This window comes from Oryx dammah, unplaced genomic scaffold, assembly GCF_014754425.2.
Source record: "Oryx dammah isolate SB20612 unplaced genomic scaffold, SCBI_Odam_1.1 HiC_scaffold_23, whole genome shotgun sequence".
Classification (NCBI taxonomy): domain Eukaryota; kingdom Metazoa; phylum Chordata; class Mammalia; order Artiodactyla; family Bovidae; genus Oryx; species Oryx dammah.
The window spans coordinates 129157718-129182777 of NW_024070207.1; the positions used below are offsets into that span (position 1 = coordinate 129157718).

Below are 25060 nucleotides of genomic sequence, written 5' to 3' on the forward strand. Positions count from 1 at the left end.
TTCCCATCCTGTTATGAATGAGATGCTCTCTAGGGACGTGTTTCTTGACCAGACTGCCCCCTCCCACTGCAGTATGAGAATCAGAACCCTGTCCCCTGACCCTTGATTGCTTAGTCCTTTTTTCTCCTTCTCCCCTGGACACTTCTAGGACATCTCTATTTACTCCATCATTGTCTCTGATGGGACAGCTAACATATTCAAGGCATATGTTTCTGAATGGTTAAAATCAATGTGTGTTTTTGTGTGTTAGACAATGGGGCCTTTGGGAACAAACACACAAAAGTTGACTGTAAATTAACCAATTTATTTAAACCTTCAAAAACCAAATCCCACCAGACCAGACATGATTAGTGATCAGGAGAGATGAGATGGGAAAGGGAGTATGAGCGTGAAGAGTGAGGGATCATGTTGATCAGGAACCAGGAAGATTGTCTTTGTGTTGTTGATCTTGATTCTGTGCAGAGACAGACCTGCCTGGTCTCAGGGACTCTTTCTGTAGGTGAATAAAGCAGGACCACTGAGACGTCTGACAAGGGTGAGCCTCAGGCAGTAGGCTGTCCAGGGTACAGGGAGCTGGTAGCTGATCCAATGTTAGAATCCTGGTGGACCTCAGGACTCCACACCTCTGTGCTGTGGGGGTCTGTGTGGAATTTTCCCAAGGATGTACTTATGGGGTGGACTTTCCCACTGGGCTGTCTTCGAGGAGCTATGATTTCAGAGTGCACATTCATACTCTGTGATGGGAGAATATGCCTTAAATCCCATAAGGTTTTTGCTTTGGGGCTTCAAGAATCAATTTATTAATTTCTATTTTATAGTGGAGTATAGTTGATTCATAACATTGTGTTAGTTTCAGGGGTACAGCAAACTGAATATCAATACAATGTATTTATAAATACAACTGTATTTATACTAATACAATGTGTGGTTTCTATGTACATGCATTAAAATCTATTCTTATTCAGATTCCTTTCCTATTGAGGGTTTTGCGGACGATTTCACATAGATTCCTGTGCTCTACAGTTGAAAGTTCTTGTCTATCCATTCTATATATAATAATTTGCATCTGCCAGCCCTAAACTCCTCTCCCTTCTCTCCCAAACCCTCTTCTCCTTGGCAACCACAAGTCTGTTCTCCATGTCTGTGAGTCTATTTCTCTTTTGTAAATAAGTTCCTCTGCGTCATATTATAGAGTCCGCATGTAAGTGATATCGAGTGATATTTATCTTTCCCTTTTGATTTGCTACACTTGCCATGACAATATCTAGCTCCATCCATGCTGGTGCACATGGATGACTTCATTCTTTTTTATGTCTGAGTAACATTCCATTGAATACATACAGCACCTCTTTCTTATCATACTCACCTGGAAGCTAGTGTTTTTGTTCGCTTTTTTTCTTTCACGTTTTAATTCAACAGAAAATTAAAACTCACACTTGACCCTAGATCCGTGTCGTTTTCTGAGACTGACTTAGTCTAGAAAGTTTAAAGATCTCAGTTTAAGAAAATCAGCCTCTGATGGGGGATAGAATTCAAATGTATGTTTCAGAGAGTGTGGCTGGAAGGCCTTTCGGTTCTGTGAGAATCATGCGAGATTAAACACTGGTCTTGCAAAAAAAAAAAATATGAGTTGTGTTTAATCCCAGTTTCCCAGGAGGAGGGATGTGTGTGGACAACCATGAGGTCAGGATGGACGGGAATCCCCACAAGTTTCCCCCAACTTGTGGGGATTCCTGTGTCTCTCTGATGACTCTGGTCTGCAAGATCCCTGCAGGATAAAGCTCTCTTACCAAAGCTGCTCAGCATTAATCAATCAACCAATTGACAGTTTAATATGGCTCCAGAGAAGAGAAATCAGCTACTGTGACAAAGTTCTCTAGTAACAGAATGTAAGGTGTTGGGCAAATATATATATATAACATACAAAAATTGGCAGGTATGAAATCACCAAGTGTCCTTATTGATTTATTATTGGAACAATATTCAGTTTAGTCGCTTAGTTGTGTCTGACTCTTTACAACCCCATGAACCGCAGCAGGCCAGGCCTCCCTGTCCATCACCAACTCCCGGAGTTTACCCAAACTCATATCCATTGAGTCGGTGATGTCCTCCAACCATCTCATCGTCTGCTGTCCCCTTCTCCTGCCTTCAATCTTTCCCAACATCAGGGTTGATGAAGGTGAAAGAGGAGAGTGAAAAAGTTGTCTTAAAGCTCAACATTCAGAAAACTAAGATCATGGCATCTGGTCCCATCACTTCATGGCAAATAGATGGGGAAACAATGGAAACAGTGGCTGATTTTATTTTGGGGGGTTCCAAAATCACTGCAGATGGTGATTGCAGCCATGAAATCAAAAGACACTTACTCCTTGGAAGGAAAGTTATGACCAACCTAGATAGCATATTAAAAAGCAGAGACATTACTTTGTCAACAAAAGTCCATCTAGTCAAGGCTATGGTTTTTCCAGTAGTTATGTATGGATGTGGGAGTTGAACTGTAAAGAGAGCTGAGCACATAAGAATTGATGCTTTTGAATTGTGCTGTTGGAGAAGGCTCTTGAGAGGCCCTTGGACTACAAGGAGATCCAGCCAGTCCATCCTAGGGAAATCAGTCCTGAATGTTCATTGGAAGGACTGATGTTGAAGCTGAACTCCAATATTTTGGCCATCTGATGAGAAGAGCTGACTCATTTGAAAAGACCCAAACAATATTAGTAACAGACTATTTTCACTTATACTGGGGTGTTGAAATCCATAGTCCACAGGAAATATACTCATCTGTTGGGGAATCTAAAGGAGAGGAGGGGGGAATGCACTGATTACTACCATTCCCCAGTGTTTCTAAGGCTATTTTGTGTTTTAGGTTTTTTTTTTTTTTTCAAGAAGGGGATTATATAAAAGATTATTTGTGCAGAAAGAAATTTTGAATAAGTTGATTTGTTTGATAGAATATTTTCTTATCAGGTGAATGATATCTTTAGGAAAAACTATAATTCCACTACCACTGTTGATGAACTTCACAATATCTTTCCTTTTAATCCCTTTTGCTTCTATCAGCTCATAGAACTTCTCCCAGGCTTCTGCTTCAATATTTACTTTCACTGAAAACCATGGCACAGAAAGCAGACTTTTTCCCTTTTACGACCAGTAGAAATTTCTGAATACCAAACAAGAAGTTGAGTGTGCAAGTCACACTTGTTATGAAGTAAGCCTCAAAGAGTTACCATTTCCATGACACAGATGCTGCCTGTCTTAAGAATTACTCCCTGTCCAACTCTGTAACTAGGTACCCCCAGCATAAACAGCAGGCTCCCAAAACTTGCAACAGCTCCCTGAATTTGGGGCCCTATCTGTCACAGTATGGAGCCTACTTGCTCCTTGATTAACTTCCTAGTTATCTGCACCTGCCACTCAGGTCACATTCTGGTCCCTAATATATAGGAAACAGGGTTCCTCCCTGACAGACACTCACCACGTCAGACAGTATAACAGGAGACGATCTGTGCTTTACTTAATCCACTGTTCCACCCAATTCCTTTCCTGAAAGAGACACATGTTGTGCTAATAGTATTCACACCTCTCACTGCTTCTTTGTGGTTATTTGGGCTGTTTGTAATGTACATTGCATTCGAAAATCTAGCAGGACAAAGATGTATCATAAAAGTTTCTTTTCCAAGGCTTAGAGTGCAGTGGGAAACTGGTATAAAATGAAAAAATCGAGAATTAGACTCACTATCAGTTCAGTTCACTTCAGTCTCAGTCATGTCTAACTCTTTGTAACCCCATGAACCGCAGCATGCCAGGACTCCCTGTCCATCACCAACACCCGGAGTTTACCCAAACCTATGTCCATGGAGTCAGTGATGCCATCCAACCATCTGTCCAGACACCCTGGAATGCAAAATCAAGTGGGCCTTAGGAAGCATCACTATGAGCAAAGCCAGTGGAGGTGATGGAATTCCAGTTGAACTATTTCAAATCCTCAAAGATGATGCTGTGAAAGTGCTGTACTCAATATGCCAGCAAACTTGGAAAACTCAGCAGTGGCCACAGGACTGGAAAAGGTCTGTTTTCATTCCAATCCCAAGGGAAGGCAATGTCAAAGAATACTCAAACTACCGCACAACTGCTCTCATCTCACACGCTAGTAAAGTCATGCTCAAAATTCTCCAAGCCAAGCTTCAACAGTACGTGAATCGTGAACATGTAGTTCAAGCTGGGTTTAGAAAGGGCAGAGAAATCAGAGGTCAAATTGCCAACATCTGCTGAATCATGGAAAAAGCAAGAGAGTTTCAGAAAATATCAACTTCTGCTTTATTGACTATGCCAAAACCTTTGACTGTGTGGATCACAGCAAACTGGAAATTTCTGAAAGAGATGGGAATACCAGACCACCTGACCTGCCTCTTGAGAAATCTGTATGCAGGTCAGGAAGCAACAGTTAGAACTGGACATGGAACAACAGACTGGATCCAAATCGGGAAAGGAGTACGTCAAGGCTGTCACCCTGCTTATTTAACTTATATGCAGCGTACATCATGAGAAATGCTGGACTAGATGAAGCACATGCTGGAATCAAGATTGCTGGGAAAAATATCAATAACCTCAGATATGTAGATGACACCACCCTTATGGCAGAAAGTGAAGATGAACTGTAGAGCCTCTTGATGAAAATGTAAGAGGCAAGTGAAAAAGTTGACTTAAAATTCAGCATTCACAAAACTAAGATTGTGGCATCCAGGCCCATCACTTCATGGCAAATAGATGAGAAAACAATAGAAATAGTGACAGATGTTATTCTGGGGGGACTCCAAAATCACTGCAAATAGTGACTGTAGCCATGAAATTAAAAGACACTTGCTCCTTGGAAGAAAAATTTGACCAACCTAGACAGCATATGAGAAAGCAGAGACATTACTTTGCCAACAAAGGTACGCCTAGTCAGGGCTATGGTTTTTCCAGTGGTCATGTATGGATGTGAGAGTTGGACTATAAGGAAAGCTGAGTGCCAAAGAGTTGATGTTTTGAGCTGTGGTGTTGGAGACGACTCTTGAGAGTCCCTTGGACTGCAAGGCGATTCAACCAGTCCATCCTAAAGGAGATCAGTCCTGGGTGTTCATTGGAAGGACGGATGCTGAAGCTGAAACTCCAATATTTTGGCCACCTGATGCAAAGAGCTGACTCATTTGAAAAGACCCTGATGCTGGGAAAGATTGAGGGCAGAAGAAGGAGACGACAGAGGACAAGATGGTTGGATGGCATCACCGACTCGATGGACGTGGGTTTAGGTGGACTCTGGGAGTTGGTGATGGACAGGGAGGCCTGGAGTGCTGTGGTTCATGGGGTCTCAAAGATTCGGACACAACCAAATTAACTTAGGAAGCCAGTAAGCATACTATCAAATATATACATATATGATATATAATATATAAACATATGTATGTTTGTATATCCATAAGTCACTCTCTCAAAGCAGAAACTTATTTTTTGTGAATGTTTTTATTCCTCCATATACATCCCTGAGTTTGCGTGTTCTTAGTAAACCGTCTGCAAAGTAGTGGGCATTCCCTGAGTGGTCCTTGGGGCTATGAGTCTTTAATGGACTCAGTGGTGATGAAACCTCCCATGAGGACGCTCTGAGGGCAGAGCTCACCGTGTGCCCTCCCCAGCCCCCTCCCACCCACCTCGCTCTTGGCTTCTGTGCTCAGTGGGAACCGTCTCCTACAAATTCCGCAGGAAGGTGTCAAGCCCCTGGTGGGGACTGTGGGCTCCAGGACACGAGCCTCTCCCTGTTGCCGTGTCCCTCTTTCCTTTAATGAGTTGATGCCAGTGGAGCTTCTGGGACCTCCCTCTAGGCTTAGGCTCCAGGACATTCCCTGGAGGCTCACAGGGGACCTGTCCCCCCAGCTCAGAGACCCTGTTCAGCCCCACAGTTCAGGGCGTCCTTCTCTCAACATCACCCAGAGAGCTCCCTGCAGACAGGAAAGACACACCCTCCCTCAGGCTCGGGGTTTATAGATGTTTTCCTTCTGGGTTATTTTTACTTACTCAACCCAGAAGTAGATGTCTAGCGTGCTCTTTTCATCATCAAACACAACATCACACACTTAAACCCTGAATGGTGGGTTGATGTGTTGTGGGTAAACGCTGGGTCAGCGGATGCAATGTACAGAGTTCTCCGGTGTCTTGAAAACTAAAAGTAAAATCCCCCTTGGAAAATTAGTCCTTGTCTTTTTATTTCATCCAGCATGAGCTTCCCACCTGTTCTACAAATCAGCACCCATTGTGTAAATTCAATGAAGATAGAGGGATTTATAAAATAATGTAGAAATCAAAATCAGAGTAAAAGAAGGAATGGAGACATTTCTGAGACAGTTTGAGCTCTGATGTCAAATGCTAGAACTCCAACAGCTGTTTGGCTGATCCTCTTTCTCTATTATAAGAGCAGGAAAAATACATGAGAGTCAATACACAGTAGAGATGAGGCAGACCCCAAACAGGAGAGGTCTAGAGCCACTGATTGGAGCAAAGTTGAGTTGAAGGGACACAACTTGCCTATGGACCAACGTAACAAAACCAGAAAGTGTACACACACACACACACACACACACAAGTGTGTACACACACACACACTTCCTCTTCTTGGACAGCACAAACCACACCAAGGAGAAGAGTGAGGAAGAGAACCTTCATCTCACGTCTCCTGTGGTCCTTCTGTCGAGGCTGAGGGTGTCCCAGAGGTTGGAAAGGGTGGGAATTGGTGCCACCTTTAACAGGATCATTATGTTGGCTTGATGTCATGAACCAATGGTTGTTCCTCCTAAGAGCAAGGTTACACAGGAGTCATCTTCAATATCCTGCTTTGCATGGATGCACTCTCATGGCATTTTGTATTTGAATCATGCAGATTGCTTTAGGAGAAGGTTGAGTGAATCTGGACAGTTGACCTTTAGAGTGACTGAGAAATCACAATACATTTCCCATATTTCAGGTCAGGAGGATTTATTTTGCTTTCCATCTTGAGATCCAAAATGGGATAAACTGTCCAGGACACACATCTCCCGCTCCTGTATAATTTCATATTGTTTCCTTAACATTGAGGAAGTGGTTTAAAATTTACTTTCTTAAAGTAAAATTGAGTGTGTGGTTTCATGAAGTTAAATGATTTCCTGAGAGAACCTTAGAAAGCCTCCTACTTCTCTGAAGTGACGAGGACATCAGGACAAAGTTAATCACCTCCTCTTGCCCCAGGGAAGGCTCTGTCCTCCGTATAACTAAGAGCATGATCTGAGCAGTGCCCCTGAACGTGCTCTGAAAGGGTATGTCAGCAGCACATTTTCATCTCTCCCTGTGAAGACACCCCTTTATCCATCCCATCTGTAATGTACCATTCACTCATTGACTTAGTTGTTTCTCAGGCAAGCAAGAAAACAACACAGTAGTTCTTGTAATTCCTAGAATTTTGAAGGAAGAAGCAAATTTCCTAACTCTAAATACCCTTGCAGCTCAGCTGGTAAAGAATACGCCTGCAGGGTGGAGACCTGGGTTCGATGCCTGGGTTTGGAAGATCCCCTGGAGAAGGGAAAGGCTACCCACTCCAGTATTCTGGCCTGGAGAATTCCGTGGACTATATATAGCCCATGGGGTGACAAAGTGTCGGACACAACTGAGCCACTAACACTTTCACTTTACAAATACCTAGTTAGTTTCAAGGTCACTTAAACAGTCAAAGAATCTGTTTTTTTATAATTTTTCTCAACCAGTGATCTTATTTCCCTGACTAGGGATGGAACCAGCACCTTCTTCAGTGGAAGTGTGGAGTCTTAACCACGGGGCCACCAGGCAGTCCTGATTCAGGCTGTTTCCTGGTGGTGGGGGGAGTCGGGGTGGTGTTTTTCATGGGCAGATTTGGGCAAGCATGTGTACAACAGGGGCAATGCTTGCTGAAAAGAAGGACCAAAGGAGCTGTTAAGAACCCTGAATCCAGAGCCATGTCCAAGGTTCATTAGTCACATGCATGGGAGTGTGGGTTTGAAAGAAGGGGTCCCAGTCAACACTGTCCAGTGGACAAGGAAGAAGGTTCTAGAAAGCTTGAGGTCACTGGCCCAGGTGTGTTTAGAAGACACCCTACACCCCAACTGTGATTTCCCTGAGACCTGTGGTGACAAGGAAAGAGAAACATCAAGGTTCATGTAGACAAATGACAGCGTTTGTCCCTCACTGATGTCTGACTCTTTGCAACCCCATGGACCGTGGCGCACCAGACTCCTCCAGGCAAGAATACTGGAGTGGGCTGCCATTCCCTTCTTCAAGGGAAGAAGGAATCGAATCTGGGTCTCCTGCATTGCAGGCAGATTCTTTGCCATTAAAGCCACAGGGTAGCCCCGTTAGACAAACAAGAATGTATAAGCATGGAAGGAAGACCTCTGTCTCGTTCTCTAGGAACACCCACTTAGAAGCAGGATAACACAGAGTAGGAATTCCTCAGAAATAGTCACTCAGGTTGTACATTTCAACATAGCTTCCAAAGGTACCTCATTAGTGTGACTCAGGACAGATTTACAATTTTCCAGTAAATGTCAGAGAAACACTTTGAGGTGGACACAGCCCAAGCAAAGGGTAAACACTCCATGTGAGCAGAGGAGGTTACATCTATACTAGAGCTCAAGGTTTCCTGCTAGAAATCCTCACCACTCAGAGCTTCATTTGAGCTTGCCATTGAGGACCCCTCGAAGCTCTCCAGGTGGAGAGGAAAAGAGAAATGTGAAAAAAAATAGAGAAGTGACATGTCCGTTACGTTCCTCAGTTCAGTTCAGTTCACTCGCTCAGTCATATCTGACTCTTTGCGACCCCATGAATTGCAGCACGCCAGGCCTCCCTGACTAGTCAAGGCTATGATTTTTCCTGTGGTCATGTATGGATGTGAGAGTTGGACTGTGAAGAAAGCTGAGCGCCAAAGAATTGATGCTTTTGAACTGTGATGTTGGAGAAGACTCTTGAGAGTCCCTTGAACTGCAAGGAGATCCAACCAGTCCATTCTGAAGACTAGCCCTGGGTGTTCTTTGGAAGGAATGATGCTGAAGCTGAAACTCCAGTACTTTGTCCACCTCATGTGAAGAGTTGACTCATTGGAAAAGACTCTGATGCTGAGAGGGATTGGGGGCAGGAGGAGAAGGGGACAAGGAGGAGAAGGGGACGACAGAGGATGAGATAGCTGGGTGTCATCACTGACTCAATGGACGTGAGTCTGAGTGAACTCTGGGAGTTGGTGATGGACAGGGAGGCCTGGCGTGCTGCAATTCATGGGGTTGCAAAGAGTCGGACAGGACTGAGCGACTGAACTGAACTGAACTGAGTGACTACATAACATCCAGCTGAAGACTAGCAGGGGGGTACTCTTTCTGCCCTCTTCTGATGCCTATGTCATAAGCTTTGTCTATCTCCTTTATACTTTAATAAAACTTTATTACACAAAAGCTCTGAGTGATCAAGCCTCATCTCTGGCCCCAGATTGAATTCTCCTCTGGAGGCCAAGAATCCCAGCGTCTTTTAGTTCAGCAACAACCTTTAATCTTTTTCTTTCATTTTTTTCCTCAACAAAAAATTAAAAGCCACTTTAGCCTAGATTGCTGTTGTTTTCTGAGGCTTATTGTAGAAAGTTTAAAGATTTCATTTTAAGAAAATCAGCTTCTGATGGAGAGAATATTTCAAATATATGCTTCAGATAGTATGATTGGAAAGCCTTTAGGTTCTGTCAAATTCATGTGCAATTAAACACTGATCTTGCAAAATATTGAGCTCTCTTTAATCCAGTTCTCCTGGAGGAGGGAAATGTGTGGACAACCTTGAGGTCAGGACTGACGGGAACAGTAATTAGTTTCCACCAACTTGTGGGGATTCTGGCTTCTCTGTGATGACTCTGCTCGGCAAGATTTCTGCAGGTGAAGGCTTTCTCACCATAATGCCCAGTAGTAGTCAACCAACCCAATTGCCATTTAATATGGCTTCAGAGAAGAGATATTATGTAATGTAACAGAAAAAGTTCTCCAGGGATAGAATTTAAGTTGTTAGAAATAAAAAACCATTACCTAAGAAATTTGACATGTATAAAGTCATCATATGCCCTTATTGTGTATTTTATGGAACAACATTATTAACAAACTCTTTTCGCTTACATGATCTTGTTTTGGGCCTTGTCATCCACGGGGAGGACAGTCATCTGTGGGAAGATCAAAAGGACAGGGAAAAAGATCCAATGATTACTATCATTCCACACTATTTCCAGGTTGTTTTTTATTTTTTTAAGTAAAGAAAGTGAAAGTGAAGTTGCTCAGTCGTGTCTGACTCTTCACGACCCCATGAACTGTAGCCCACCAGGCTCCTCCGCCCATTGGATTTTCCAGGCAAGAGTACTGAAGTGGGTTGCCATTTCCTTCTCCAGGGGATCTTCCTGACCCAGGGATCCAACCCGGACATCCCACATTGTAGGCAGACGCTTTACCGTCTGAGCGACCAGGGAAGACAGTTCCAGTTCGGTTCAGTCGCTCAGTCGTGTCCGACTCTTTGCGACCCCAGGAATTGCAGCACGCCAGGCCTCCCTGTCCATCACCAACTCCCGCAGTTCACTCAGACTCACGTCCATCGAGTCAGTCATGTCATCCAGCCATCTCATCCTCTGTCGTCCCCTTCTCCTCCTGCCCCCAATCCCTCCCAGCATCAGAGTCTTTTCCAATGAGTCAACTCTTCTCATGAGGTGGCCAAAGTACTGGAGTTTCTGCTTTAGCATCACTCCTTCCAAAGAAATCCCAGGGCTGATCTCCTTCAGAATGGACTGGTTGGATCTCCTTGCAGTTCAAGGGACTCTCAAGAGTCTTCTCCAACACCACAGTTCAAAAGCATCAATTCTTTGGCGCTCTGCCTTCTTCACAGTCCAACTCTCACATCCATACATGACCACAGGAAAAACCAGAAGGAAATGGCAACTCACTCCAGTATTCTTGCCTGGAGAGTCCTGTGGATGGAGGAGCCTCGTGGGCAGCTGTCCATAGGGTCACACAGAATCAGACATGACTGAAGCAACTTAGCATGCATGCATGCATTGGAGAAGGAAATGGCAACCCACTCCAGTATTTTTTCTGGAGAATCTCAGGGACAGGGGAGCCTGGTGGGCTGCCGTCTACGGGGTCACACAGAGTCGGACACGACTGAAGCAACTTAGCCGTAGCAGCAGGGATTATGTAAAAGATTATTTATGGAGAAAGAAATTGTAAATGAATTGATTCATTTCCTGATAATAGGTTTACATATTGGGTGAATATTTAGGAAAAAGTATAACTCCATCACCAATCTCGATGAAATTCACAACATTTTCATCTTTAGTTCCTTTTTCACTTTCCAGCTTATTGAATATCTCCAAGGCTTCCTCTTCAATATCATTTATTTTAACTGAAAAAGAGTATGTGGAAAGCAGAATGCTTGCCCATGAGGACTCAGGGAAATTTCTGAATGCAGAACAAAAATTTGAAAGTCCAACTCAGATAGACCTTCACAGCTATAAATGAAGCCCCAGACAGTTTCCATTTCCCATGACTCAGATGTCTGCGGTCTATCTTAAGAATGAATCCTCATCAAACTCTGGAACTAGACCCTGCCACCTCCCCACTGAATCAACAGCAGGACCTCAAAGATTCCCAGGAGCTCCATGCTTTGGGGGCTCCATCTATCACAGCATGACACCAACTTGTTCCTTTACCAAATCCGCCACTCTTACCTTATTCTGGACCCAAATAAATAGCAAAGAGGGTTCTCCCCTGACAGACACACTCTCACCACATCGCACATAATAATGGGAGATGATTTATTCTTCAATTAACACACCATTATACCCAGTACCTTTCTTGAAATAGACATATGTTCTTCCAATGGTATTCACACCTCCCAGTGCCTCTAGGGGAGTATTTGGGCTGATGTCAATATTCATAAGAAGAATACATTTGAAAACCTGAACAGGATGAAGATTTATGATTAAAGTTCCTGTTCCAAGGCTTAGAGTACATTGAGAAGTGGGTATAAACTGAAAAAAACTGAGAGAAGTCTCAATATAACCATGGCTTGAAATGAACTGAAGTGTTAAAAAAAAAAAACTGGAGAAAAACAGTATTATAAATATCCTCCAATTAAGAATTTTTAATGTTAAAAACCCATTTCTACTAAAACTGAGTTTCTTAATTTTTTTAATGTCAACATATGAGAATTATTTAGAAATTTCTGATGATCTGGTCCTCCCCACCCCTAAAAACTCCTCCTCTTTGTTGGTAGATTTCATTCCGGGGTTCTTACCTGACTGAACATAAACACCTCGGTCCCGTAGACTGCATAATGGATATTGTCACCACCTATTGATTTTATCGATAAAAGTTCTGACAATGAAAGTGTCTCATAACAATGTTGATGTGAATATGAGGATATCATACATACCAGCCAATATGATAGCCCATGGTGTCTCTCCCCATTTTCATCCACTTTGGCAACACACAGTACTAGAACGGTGTCGGAAGCATGCGTAACTTTAAATTTTGTTGTACCTTCATCTGGGAGAGAGAGAAAAGGTACATATATACAAACCTGGCTTTGTTGCCAGTTAGATGTATTTACTGTCAGGGAAACAGTACATCCTGTGTTGATCTGTGTCTCACTCCATGGATGGGTTGAAAGCTACAGTTGTTATGACAACAAGGAAAGCAAGCAAGACTTTTTTATTCTCACCTTCTCATAAAGTTGAGCTGATATGCTTAAACTGTAGGCACATATATACCCTTTTGTTGTTCAGTCACCCAGTCGTGTCTGACTCTTTGCAACCCCAAGGACTGTAGCATGCCAGGCTTCCCTGTCCTTCTTCATCTCTTGGAGCTAGCTCAAACTCATGTCCATTGAGTCAGTGATGCCATCTAAACATATCATCCTCTGTCATCCCCTTCTCTCCTGCTTTTCAAACTTTCCCAGCATCAGGGTCTTTTCCAATGAGTCAGCTCTTCGCATCAGGTGGCCTAAGTATTGGAGTTTCAGCTTCAGCATCAGTCCTTGCAATGAACACCCAAGTCTGATTTCTTTAGGATGGACTGCTTGGATCTCCTTGCAGTACAAGGGTCTCTTAATAGTCTTCTACAACACCACAGTTCAAAAGCATCAATTCTTTGGCACTCAGCTTTCTTCACAGTCTAACTGTCACATCCATACATGACCACTGGAAAAACCATAGCCTTGACTAGACAGACCTTTGTCAGCAAAGTAATGTCTCTGCTTTTTAATATGCTATCTAGGTTTGTCATAGCTTTTCTTCCAAGGAGTAAGCATCTTTTAATTTCACAGCTGCAACCACAAACTACAGTGATTTTGGAGCTAAAGAAAATAAAATCTGTCACTGTTTCCATTATTTCCCCATCTATTTGCCATGAAGTGATGGGGCCAGATGCCATGATCATCAGTTTTGGAATGTTGAGTTTTAAGCCAACTTTTTCACTATCCTCTTTCACCTTCATCAAAAGGCTCTTCAGTTCCTCTTTTCTTTCTGCCATAAGAGTGGTGTCAACTGCCTATCTGATGTTATTGATATTTCTCCCGGCAATCTTGATTCCAGCTTGTGCTTCCTCCAGCCCAGCATTTCTCATGATGTACTCTGCATAGAAGTTAAATAAGCAAGGTGATAATATACAGCCTTGACGTACTCCTTTCCCAATTTTGACCCAGTCCATTGTTCTATGTCAAGTTCTAACTGTTGCTTCTTGACCTGCATACAGATATCTCAGGAGGCAGGTCAGGTGGTCTGGTATTCCCATCTCTTTAATAATTTTCCAGTTTTTTGTTATTCACACAGTCAAAGGCTTTAGCATAGTCAATCAGGCAGAAATTTATATTTTTCTGGAATTCTCTTGCTTTTTTGATGCTCCAGTGGATGTTGACACTTTGATCTCTGGTTCCTCTGCCTTTTCTAAATCCAGCTTGAACATCTGGGGGTTCTTGGTTAATGTACTGTTGAAGCTTGGCTTAGAGAATTACTACTTTGTGCATTACTTTGCTAGTGTGTGAAATGAGTACAGTTGTACAGTAGTTTGAACACTCTTTGGCGTTTCTTTTCTTTGGTATTGGAGTGAAAACTGACCTTTTCCTGTCCTGTGGCCACTGCTGTACTTCCTAGGCCGTGTAAAATTAGTTTAGGGCCATTGTAAAGACTCTTGAGAGTCCCTTGGACTGCAAGGAGATCCAACCAGTCCATCCTAAAGGAGATCAGCCCTGGGATTTCTTTGGAAGGAATGATGCTGAAGCTGAAACTCCAGTACTTTGGCCACCTCATGAGAAGAGTTGACTCATTGGAAAAGACTCTGATGCTGGGAGGGATTGAGGGCAGGAGGAGAAGGAGACGACAGAGGATGAGATGGCTGGATGGCATCACTGACTCGATGGACGTGAGTCTGAGTGAACTCCATGAGTTGGTGATGGACAGGGAGGCCTGGCGTGCTGCAATTCATGGGGTCGCAAAGAGTCGGACACGACTGAGTGAACTGAAAGAAGTTAGAGATGTGAATCTTCGCCAGCATCCCCATGGATTTGCACAGAAGTCACTTTTACAGTTGAACTTAGGATGATTTCCTGGCATTAAAGTTAATCCACTGGATCTTGAATGAAATAAGATATTTAAAGGTTGTTTTTAAAAATTGGACGCACTGATGTGCAAGCTCAAGATACACATTTGAGTTGTCGACTCATAAGTCTGTTGTAAATTTTCTATTAGAATCGTGTGAACTACAGTCCTACACATATTACTCTCATTGAGAGTGTACATTCTCAGTCACTCAGTCATGTCTAGCTCTTCATGACTGCATGGTCTATAACCACGAGGCACTTCTGTCTCACTGAGTAACACTCAAAATTGGGAGGAGACCTCCAAGCCATCTGTGTGATACTCTTTTTCATGAGAAATTAATGTGTTTGGAAATCTTAGGATCTGCAGCCTACTCACAGGTCTGATTGGTAGTAAAAGTAGAGTTCAGGGGCATGGTGTTATCCAAGCAAGTTGTGCCAAGATTTCCACCTAAACATACACTGTTCAGTGAAACACTCATACTTACCGTCAACAACATGAATGCCATCCTCCTGTTTTTTTCCTGTGACAGGTTTTGTTTCCCGGTTTCCATTCAACCTGGAAAACAAAAGATATTCAAGGTGGGTGATTACAGTAATGAAAAATTTGACATATAGTGATGATTCTGTTTCACCCCAGAGATTAAGTGTGAGGTGTCACTTTGGTGAGTGTGAACAATGTGGTATTCCAAGGGGATATACTCTCTAAGGTGAAGTCACTGTCTACTGACAAGGACAGCTTGTCTACACATGAAATCTGAGCCAAGGTTCCAAAGATAAGCTGCAGATACAAAGCAAGCCATGCTAAGAGCTGAAGAAACATGCGGTAATCTAGAATTTTAGAAAATGATTAAAAGGATACACCCTTTAAAAAACAAAACAAACAAACAAACAAAAATAAAAAACAGTTCCTGGAAACAGAGAGTTGGACTGTGAAGAAGGCTGAGCAGCAAAGAATTGATGCTTTTGAACTGTGATGTTGGAGAAGACTCTTGAGAGTCCCTTGGACTGCAAGGAGATCCAACCAGTCCATCCTAAAGGAGATCAGCCCTGGGATTTCTTTGGAAGGAATGATGCTAAAGCTGAAGCTCCAGTACTTTGGCCACCTCATGCGAAGTGTTGACTCATTGGAAAAGACCCTGATGCTGGGAGGGATTGGGGGCAGGAGGAGAAGGGGACGACAGAGGATGAGATGGCTGGGTGGCATCACTGACTCGATGGACGTGAGTCTGAGTGAACTCCAGGAGTTGGTGATGGACAGGGAGGCCTGGCGTGCTGCAATTCCTGGGGTTGCAAAGAGTCGGACACGACTGAGCGACTGAACTGAACTGAACTGAAGACATCCTGACAGACCTTGGGGGTCCTCACGACCCTGACTCATTTGATAATGCAATAGGGAAAAATCACTAAGAGTTAGAGGAAGAAATGTTTAATTTTATGGAAGCGCATACTTTTTCCGTCACAACCCCATAAGAGGATTAAAGACTGCAAGATGCATGGATGTATGTACACGTATTGACACAAACACACACACAGTCAGAGACACAAGCGCATGATATGTTTATATGACATAAGGAAATTACACACATATATATATGATACGTATAAGCTATCAGCCATATACCAGAAGACTTCCACTGACTTCGTATATGTCACGTGAGAGGAAAGGAGTCGCGGCAGATAGGATGCAGGCACAAGAAAGAGATATTAAAAGGGAAATGACCCAATACAAATTGGGTTAATTTATGAACAGACACCTTGGAAAAGAAAGGGCACCATGAATTGTCTTCACTGTCATTCGTCATTATGAAAATGCATTTAGTTATTCAAAATCACCACAAAGTGGGAACAAAACCACTTTCCAATAATGGCAAAATATTCCCCAGTGGTTCAGGGGTAAAGAAACTGCCTGCAGTGCAGAAGCCACAGGAGACCCGGGTTTGATCCCTGGGTCAGGAAGGTCCCCTGGAGAAAGAAATGGCAAGCCACTCCAGTGTTCTTGCCTGGAGAATCCCCATGGATGGAGGAGCCTGGTGGGCTCTAGTCCACGGGGGTCACAGACTGACACGACTGAAGCAACTGAGCATGCATAACACATACAAAACTGTGGCTGTGCAAGCAGTATCCTTTCACTTGGCTTGAAAAAGGTGACTCTGCATATGCACACACAGAGATACACTTTTACATTTTTCTGAGTGATAGGAGCCGGGCAAATCAACCAGGACTCATAATCTTAGCCTCTGAAGTTCTAGAAGAAGAGAGAATAAGGAGCTCTCTTGTTACCTGTGGCGCTAGGGGTAGAATTTCATGGCAAGGAAAGGGAGATTTTTTTTAAAGAAATGGAGGAATTTGAGATCTGAACTGTGATGTCGTGAAAAAGGTATACACCACTCAAAGCACATTAAACTATTGCCCTCCATAACTGTGTACATGAATACACTTCAGTGCATTCAAAATTCAAATATAGAGCTCAAAAAGTGTAGAAACAGCAGAAAGGAAGATAATATGGTATTCTAAAAAAATTAATGAAAACAGACCAAAAATATCCCAGGATAAAACATGTATGAGAGTCTTTGTGTTTGTGAGTGTCTATCTACATGTGCGGTTGTAATTGGATTGTAAGTATGCTATCAACCATATACATACACAATTATATACTATAAAAACATCATACATTTATATATTTAGAAACCAACCTTTCCAAGCAGAAAACTCTTATTTTTTTTCCTTAGTGTTTTTATTCCTCCATATACATACCTGCAAGAAGATCCAACCAGTACATCCTAAAGGAGACCAGTCCTGGGTATTCATTGGAAGGACTGATGCTGAAGCTGAAACTCCAATCCTTTGGCCACTTCATGCAAAGAGCTGATTCATTGGAACAGACCCTGATGCTGGGAGGGATTGGGGGCAGGAGGAGAAGGGGACGACAGAGGATGAGATGGCTGGATGGCATCACCGACTCAATGGAGATGAGTTTGAGTGAACTCCAGGAGTTGGTGATGGACAGGGAGGCCTGGCGTGCTGCGATTCATGGGGTCGCAGAGAGTCGGACATGACTGAGGGATTGAACTGAACTGAACTGAACTGATACATACCTTAGTTTGCATGTTGTTAATGAACCTTTCTCAGTATAGTGGACATCCCTGAACGGTACCTGGGACTCTGACGACTTTAGTAAACTCAGTGGTGATGAAACCTCCCATGAGGAAGCCCCCAAGGGCAGAGCTCCCTGTGTGCTCTCTGCCTGCCCTTGGCTTCTGTGCTCAGTGGGAACCGTTTCTTACAAATTCCGCAGGAAGGGGTCAAGCCCCTGGTGGGGACCGGCTTCCAGGACACCAGACTCTTCCCCCTGCCGTGTCCCTCTTTCTGTGATGACCTGAGTTCAGTGGAGCTTCTGGAATCCCCCCTTTTCTCAGACCATAGTCTTCAGAACATGCCCTGGGACTCATAGGAGAAATGCACCACTCCCTCAGCTCAGAGACCCCGCTCAGCCCCACAGCTCAGAGCGTCCTGCTCTCCACATCATCCAGAGAGCTCCCTGCAGACGGGGGAGACCCACCCTCCCTCAGGCTCGGAGTTTGCCTGTGTTTTCCTTCCGGGTGATTTTTACTTACTCATCGCAGATGGAGAAGTCTATTGTGCCCTGTTCATCAAACACCACTTTATGAACTTCACAGAAGAAATCCCTGAATAACCTTTTCTCCTTACTCTTCTCTGTGTCAGTGAAAGCAATGTACACAATTCTCCATTCTCCTGAAAGCGAGCAGCAAAATTCCCGTGAGAAACTTCAGTCCTTGTCTTTTTGTTTCATCCAGCATCATCCCTCAAGACCTTCCCATCCCCTGCGCAAATGAGCACACCTTATCTGTCTTGACTAAGCAAAGTAGAATTGATAACACGGTGCAAAAATGTAGTCAGAAGAAAAGACACAATCGAGACACTTCTGAGATAGCTTGAGCTCTGATGTCAAACGCAAGAACTCCAACAGCTGTTTGACGGAACCTCTTTCTCCGTTCCAAGAGCGAGAAAAATGCATGACAGTCAGCTAAGACCCAGCCAGAGATATAACAGACACCAAACAAAACAGGTGCAGGGCCAGGAAACAAAGTAGTGTTTCTTCAGAGGGATGTGACTCAGCTTATAGATCCACATAACAAAACCACAAGAGAGATACAGACATACACACACACCGCCCCCCGCCCCCCAAGGCTGCCTCCCAGATCAGACCATCCCTGGTACCTCTGGGACACTTGGCTGAGCTTCATCTTCTTGGGCAGCACAAACCAAAGTAGTAGACAGAGGAACAGAACCTTCGTCTTATGTCTCGTGGTCTTGCTTCTGTCGAGGCTGAGAGAGTCCCGGTGGTTGGAGAGGGTGGGGATTGGTGCCACTCTTTATAGGCTCGCTGTGTCGGCCGTGACATTTCATGAACCAACGGTTGTCCCTCCTAAGACCAGGGTCACAGAGAAGTGATCGTCAATATCCGACTTGGCAGGGCTGAGCATTCAAGGCATTTTGTCCTTTTAATAGGAGGGATTGTCTTAGGAGATGCTTAAGTGAATCTGGACGTTTGACCTTTACAGTGAGTGAGAAATCACGTGTACACACCCAGTATTTCAGGCCAGGAATATTTCTTTTCCTTTCTATCTTGAGATCCAAAACAGGATAAACTGTGCAGGGCACACACCTCCTGCTCCTGTATCATTTTCTTAACTTTCAGCAGATGGCTTAAAATTTATTTTCTACAAGTAAAACTGAGTGTGTGTTTTCATATAGTTAAATGATTTCCTAAGAGAACCTGAGGAAGCCTCCTACTTCTCTGAGATGAGGAGCACGTGAGCACAAAGCACTCAACACGTCCTCCTACCCTACAGCGGGCTCCGTCCTCGTTATCACTACAGGCAGGATCCATTCACATTCCCCTTAACCTCATCTGAAGAAGGCATGTCAGCAACTCATTCCCACGGCTCCCGTTCCAGACACTCTTTACCCACCTGATCTATAATATATCATTTATTTACTGACTCAGGTGTTTCTTAGACCAAGAAGAAAGCAAGACAGTAGTTTTATTCTAATTTGTGGATATTAAAAGAATACAGACAGGTAAGCCTGGTGTGCTGCAGTCTGTGGGGTGGCAGAGAGTCGGACATGACTTAGTGACTAACAACAAGAAGAAAAAAGCAAATTTCCTAACTCTTCCTGCCTAGTTATTATCAAGGTCACTCAAACAACCAAAGAATCTCTTCTTTGTATTTTTTTTCTCAACCAGGATCTCGGGTTGCCCACTCAGGGATGAAACCTGCACCCCTGCATTGGAAGTGTGGACTCTTCACCACTGGTCCACCAGGGTGATCCCCAATCAGATAATTTCGAGCAGAGTTCTGATCCCAGCTGACACCCTTCTGTCTCTCTTTATGCTCCTCCAACATCCCCAGGTTTTCCTTTTGGATTCTTACCAACACGCGTCCCCTGGGAATGTGTCTTAGGACCATCCCGTCTTAGGAAGTCCTTTGTAACAGCCAATCCAGGGGAGAGTAAACATAGTTTCTCTAAGAGATGATTGCAACAGGTTGTAGCAATCTTGTTATTTTGTAAATGAAGGAAGACATAGGACCTTTATTCCAAAGTCTCTTTTCATCAGTATTGCCAAAATGTAGGTAAAAAAATTGATACATAAAAAACAGAACTGTCTTACTCAAACAATATCCTTGTAGCCCCTCTCCCCAAACAATGCTAATCCATGCTTGGTACATGCCCCCGGCATCTCTTTCTCTAGTTTGTCCAGGTTTCTGTAACTGTGAAGCCTCTCTCTCCTAGTTTAATTATCTCTTTCTTTTCCCTTTACTCTATGATGATTGTTTTTCTATCAAAGATTGCACAACTGTTATCCAAACAGTAAAAGGAAACTTTTAATCTTGTCCACAAAGAACACCAAGTTCCTTCAAGGATTCATGACCAAGGTTCAGCGGACCTACGTTGTACATTTCACATAGTTCCAAAGGGTGGCGCATTTGTCTGAAATTTCTGTGACCTTCCTAGTACTTGTGGAAGCTTTTAGGTTTGCAGGCTGACGCAGATGGGAGGAAATTTCCTAGAAATGTCGGAGAGGACCGGTCCCATAGAGAAAGGCCCCATAGAGAAAGGCCCCATTGTGTCTCGCCACTGTTCCCCTTTGTTTACATGTTCCAGTACTGGCATTTATCGGTCAATGCATGTTTTGTTTTCATCGCAAGTGTTAGTTTTACTGAAGGCTGGACAGCTAATTCTTTCCAAGGTATTTCAGTCCATCAGCACTTGGAAATAGCCCTTGATCAAAGCGTTTCACTATCAATTAAATAGGAATTGAAATTTTCCACCCCTCCACGTGACACTAATTGGTGAGTGTTAGATGATTCCACGCTGGAACCCAAACACAACATCAACAGTGGAAAACTCCAGACTAGTACTTCTCAAGATGTGTGCACCACAGGAGAGAAAAGCTTCCTTCTCTGCAGCGTGCCTTGATCTCTCCTTTGTCTGACAGTAAACTACTAGAAAATAAATTCCGTACAATATCCAGTAAACATCTACCTCCGTGTACATCATAAAGAGAGTGTGTTCTGTAAGATGCCTCAGGTCCACACTTTGACCTGATTTCACAGACTTAATGCCAACAAGAGCCTGAGCCTCAAAATTCAGCAGGAAGCAGACAGACTCAGGACATCGTCCCGGGAGGAGTCTTCCTGTGAAATAAGACAAATACAAGGATCAATATTGCCAAAGGAATCCCTGTTTAGAAGCTTTAGGGTGAGAATAAAGAAAGGTGGAAAGTTAGAGTGTGCTTGGCATCCTGTTTGGTCAGGAGGGAATGTTTCCAAAGAGAAGGTTTGGAGTGATGCTGTGAGGAGGGTTGGAAAAGTAAGTTAAGTGTGAATCCACGAGAAGATGGTAGGACTCAAAAACAGAAAATACAGATGTGTTTTGAATGGTCTCTTTGAAAGGCTGTATCCATCAAAAAATTCTACAAGTGCATTCACTGCTTTTTTTAAAAAAAAGATGTTCTTTTCTGACGTGGACTATGTTTAAGTCTGTTTTGAATTTGTTACAGTACCATTTCTGTTTTCTCTTTTGGTTTTTTGCCCACAAGGCATGTGGGGTCTTATCTCACCATCTGGGAATGGAACCTGTGCAGAGTTCTAACCACTGAGTCTCAAGAGACGTCCTTAGAAGGACACTCACGTTCGTAAGGCATTACATTTAAAGCAATTATAGAGCAACTGATACAGATAAAACTCATTCAGCGGTGTGTTGACTGTGGTGTCAAAACATTAAGAAATAAACTTGATGTTCTAGCAGCTATGACACACTCATAGTGGAAAATATAAACATTGCATTTATAAATTAGATCCCTATGAATTCACGAAATCTCTATGAATATTAGGACTTAATCAGAAATGTAATCCTCTTTATATTTTAATTATCGTGTATGTGTAAAACAAAGCCTGCTCTTTGGTGTGTTCATATGTTTGTAAATGACAAAGCCTGCATACTTTCTATGCATGAATTTGTATGTAGAACTGTTATAAAGTCTCTGTTGGAATAGAGTTGCTTTCCAGTGTTGTATTAGCTTCTGCCCATCAACAAGGTGGATCAGCTGGACATGCACGTATATCCCGTTTTCTGGATTTCTTTCCCACTCACGTCAACACAGAGCACTGAGCAGAGTTCCCTGAGCTATGCAGGAGGTCTGCATTAGTTACCTATTTGATTCATAGTATCAACAGTGTATAAGTGTCTGCCCCAATCTCGCAAACCCTCCACCACCACCCTGCCCGCTTCCTCCTTGGAGCTCTCTGTCTCTGCCTCTCCTTCTTCCCTGGAACTAGGCTCATCTGTACTGCTTTCCTGGTAATAGATTGCACACACCTATGAGTTAATATACTGCATTTGTTTTTCACTTTCTGACCAACTTCATGCTCTATGACTCTCTGTAGGTGTATCCACAGCGCTGCAACTGAGTAGTATTCCACTGTGTGTATTGAGTATTCTCTCCTGGGAAATCCCATGAACATAAGAACAGGGAGAGCTATTGTCCACGGGGTGGCAAAGAGTTGGGCACACCTTACAACTAAGTAACAGTAAGTACATCTTTGTCCATTCCTCTGTTGGTGAGCATTAACATGGCTTCCATGTCCTGGTTGGTGTAACTAGCGCTGCTGTATACTGGGGTGCATGTACATTGGAGAATTAATGTTTTCTCTGGGTATATAGAATTTAACAAAATCTGTCAGAAGTACCCAATTGTGTCTAGAGGATTCAGGATCAAATTAGAGGGGACAGTACTTTAGTATGAACTCAAATTATCATCAGTCTGTGGGTGGCTTTCTGTAAGTTTAGTAACATTTCTTCTTAAATATTTCAATTAAATCTTCTTGTCCTGAAAATTTATCAAGCATTCTACTCAATTTCTTTTCGGGATTAAAGGACAGTAAAAGTTATTATTATTATTATTATCTTTGCCTATATCAGGATTAGTAACACATCTTTCAAGTAATGTGTACATTTCATCAAGAGCATTATTTCCAGTATCATAAATCTATTTATAGTTTCCTCATGATTGGTATTTATTGGATTTGTGGTGATGATTGGTTTTCCCATATTACTACTGACATGACAGATACATACATTCACACATTTATACATATATATATACACACACATAAATCCATCTGTATTATACCAGGTCTTGCCTTTCAGCATTTCTTAAGAGACTCACTCCCTTACTCTGTATTCATTTGCCTCTGTGTGTATCCACTCGTACAATCCAGCATTTCCAGACTGCCTGTGAAGACTAGCGTCCAAAGTCCAACAGGATACACTCTGCTGTACAAGTGGGAGAATTTAAACACTGTCCTGGACCCTGTTACTACAAACTCAGCCATGGAAACATTCATTACTGGTGCCTTTGACGCTGGCCAACTATAGTCCATTTGCAGGCCAAGGCCATGTAGGAACTAAAACATTTATGCTGTTACGTGTCATTTAAGTCTAGTATTCCATTCCCAGCTCTTGGACCAAATCTCTGAGCTTTGGCTAAACCCTTGGAACGTTCTTTATTTAGGATGCTTGATCTTTCAGACTGTAAGCACCTTCAGCACCATGGGGAGCCGGGCTGTGTGCTCTCCCGAAGGCAGTGGGAATGGCCTCTCCTTGGAAGTACTAGCATCCTCTGCTCTTTGCAGATTATGAGGCCTGAAGCCCCTCTTTAGATTCTGGGAACAGTGACAGCTTCCTAAATGAGCTGTCAATCATCCTGTACCTGCAAACACTGTACTGACACCAGGATCCTATGAACTGATCCAGGGTTCACTGGGGGCTCAGGCAGTAAAGAATCTTTGGCAATGCAGGAGACTCAGGATTGATCCCTGGGTGAGGAAGATCCCTGGGAGAAGGGAATGGCAACCCACTCCAGCAGTCTTGACTAGACCATCCCATGGACAGAGAAACCTGATGGGGTATAGTCCATGGAAGCACAGAGAAGGACACAACTGAGGTCTAAATCATATTAAAAAGCAGAGACATTATTTTCTCAACAAAAGTCCACCTAGTCAAGGCTGTAGCTCTTCCAGTAGTCATGTATGGATGTGAGAGTTGGACCGTGAAGAAAGCTGAGTGCCGAAGAATGGATGCTTCTGAACTCACTAGAGGATAGGACAGGGAAATATCACTAAAAGTTGAGAAAGAAATGTTTACTTTTATCAAAACACACTCTTATTCCATCAGAACACTATAAGAGGATTAAACACTGAAGGATGCATGTATGTATGCACATATGTTGACACCTACGGACACACACGCAAACCCGCAAACACACACAATCTGCTCACATGACATATGGAAATTATATGTATATCGTACACGACAAGTATAAGCTGTCAGCTCTGGTGTCAAATGCAAGAAGCCCCAACAGCCGTTTGGGTCACCCTCTTTCTCTCTTACAAGAGCAGGAAAAAATGCATAAGAAGCAAGTAAGATGCAGTAAAGCTGATCCAGAGACCAAACAGAACAGGAATAGAGCCAGTAAATGGAGCAGTTTTGAGCTGGAGGGAGGTGGCTCACATTATGGATCCACATAACAAAACCACCAAAGGGACACACACACACACACTCCAGACCGCTCCCCAGATCAGTCCCTCCCTGCTACCTCCGAGACACACACACACACACACACACACACACACACACACCCTCCAAAAACCTCCTCCCAGATCAGACCATCCCTGCTACCTCCGAAACACACACACACACACACCCTCCAAAAACCTCCTCCCAGATCAGACCATCCCTGCCACCTCCGAGACACACACACACACAGACACACAGACACACACATACACCCTCCGAAAACCTCCTCCCAGATCAGACCATCCCTGCTACCTCC

General features: G+C 43.3%; 1 long non-coding RNA gene across 2 annotated transcripts in view; it reads right to left on the reverse strand.

The window, feature by feature from the left end:
- Positions 1-280: 280 nt before the first annotated feature.
- The window catches only part of LOC120882401, a 24992-nt gene continuing 212 nt past the window's right edge, over positions 281-25060 (reverse strand). The window contains exons 2-3 of one of the 2 annotated variants that reach the window (XR_005725499.1): positions 3003-3101; positions 281-493 (exon numbers count right to left, since the gene is read on the reverse strand). This is a non-coding gene — a long non-coding RNA (uncharacterized LOC120882401). Of the gene's footprint in view, positions 494-2845; positions 3102-25060 lie in introns of those variants that run through there. The other variant, XR_005725498.1, reaches the window with a different exon arrangement.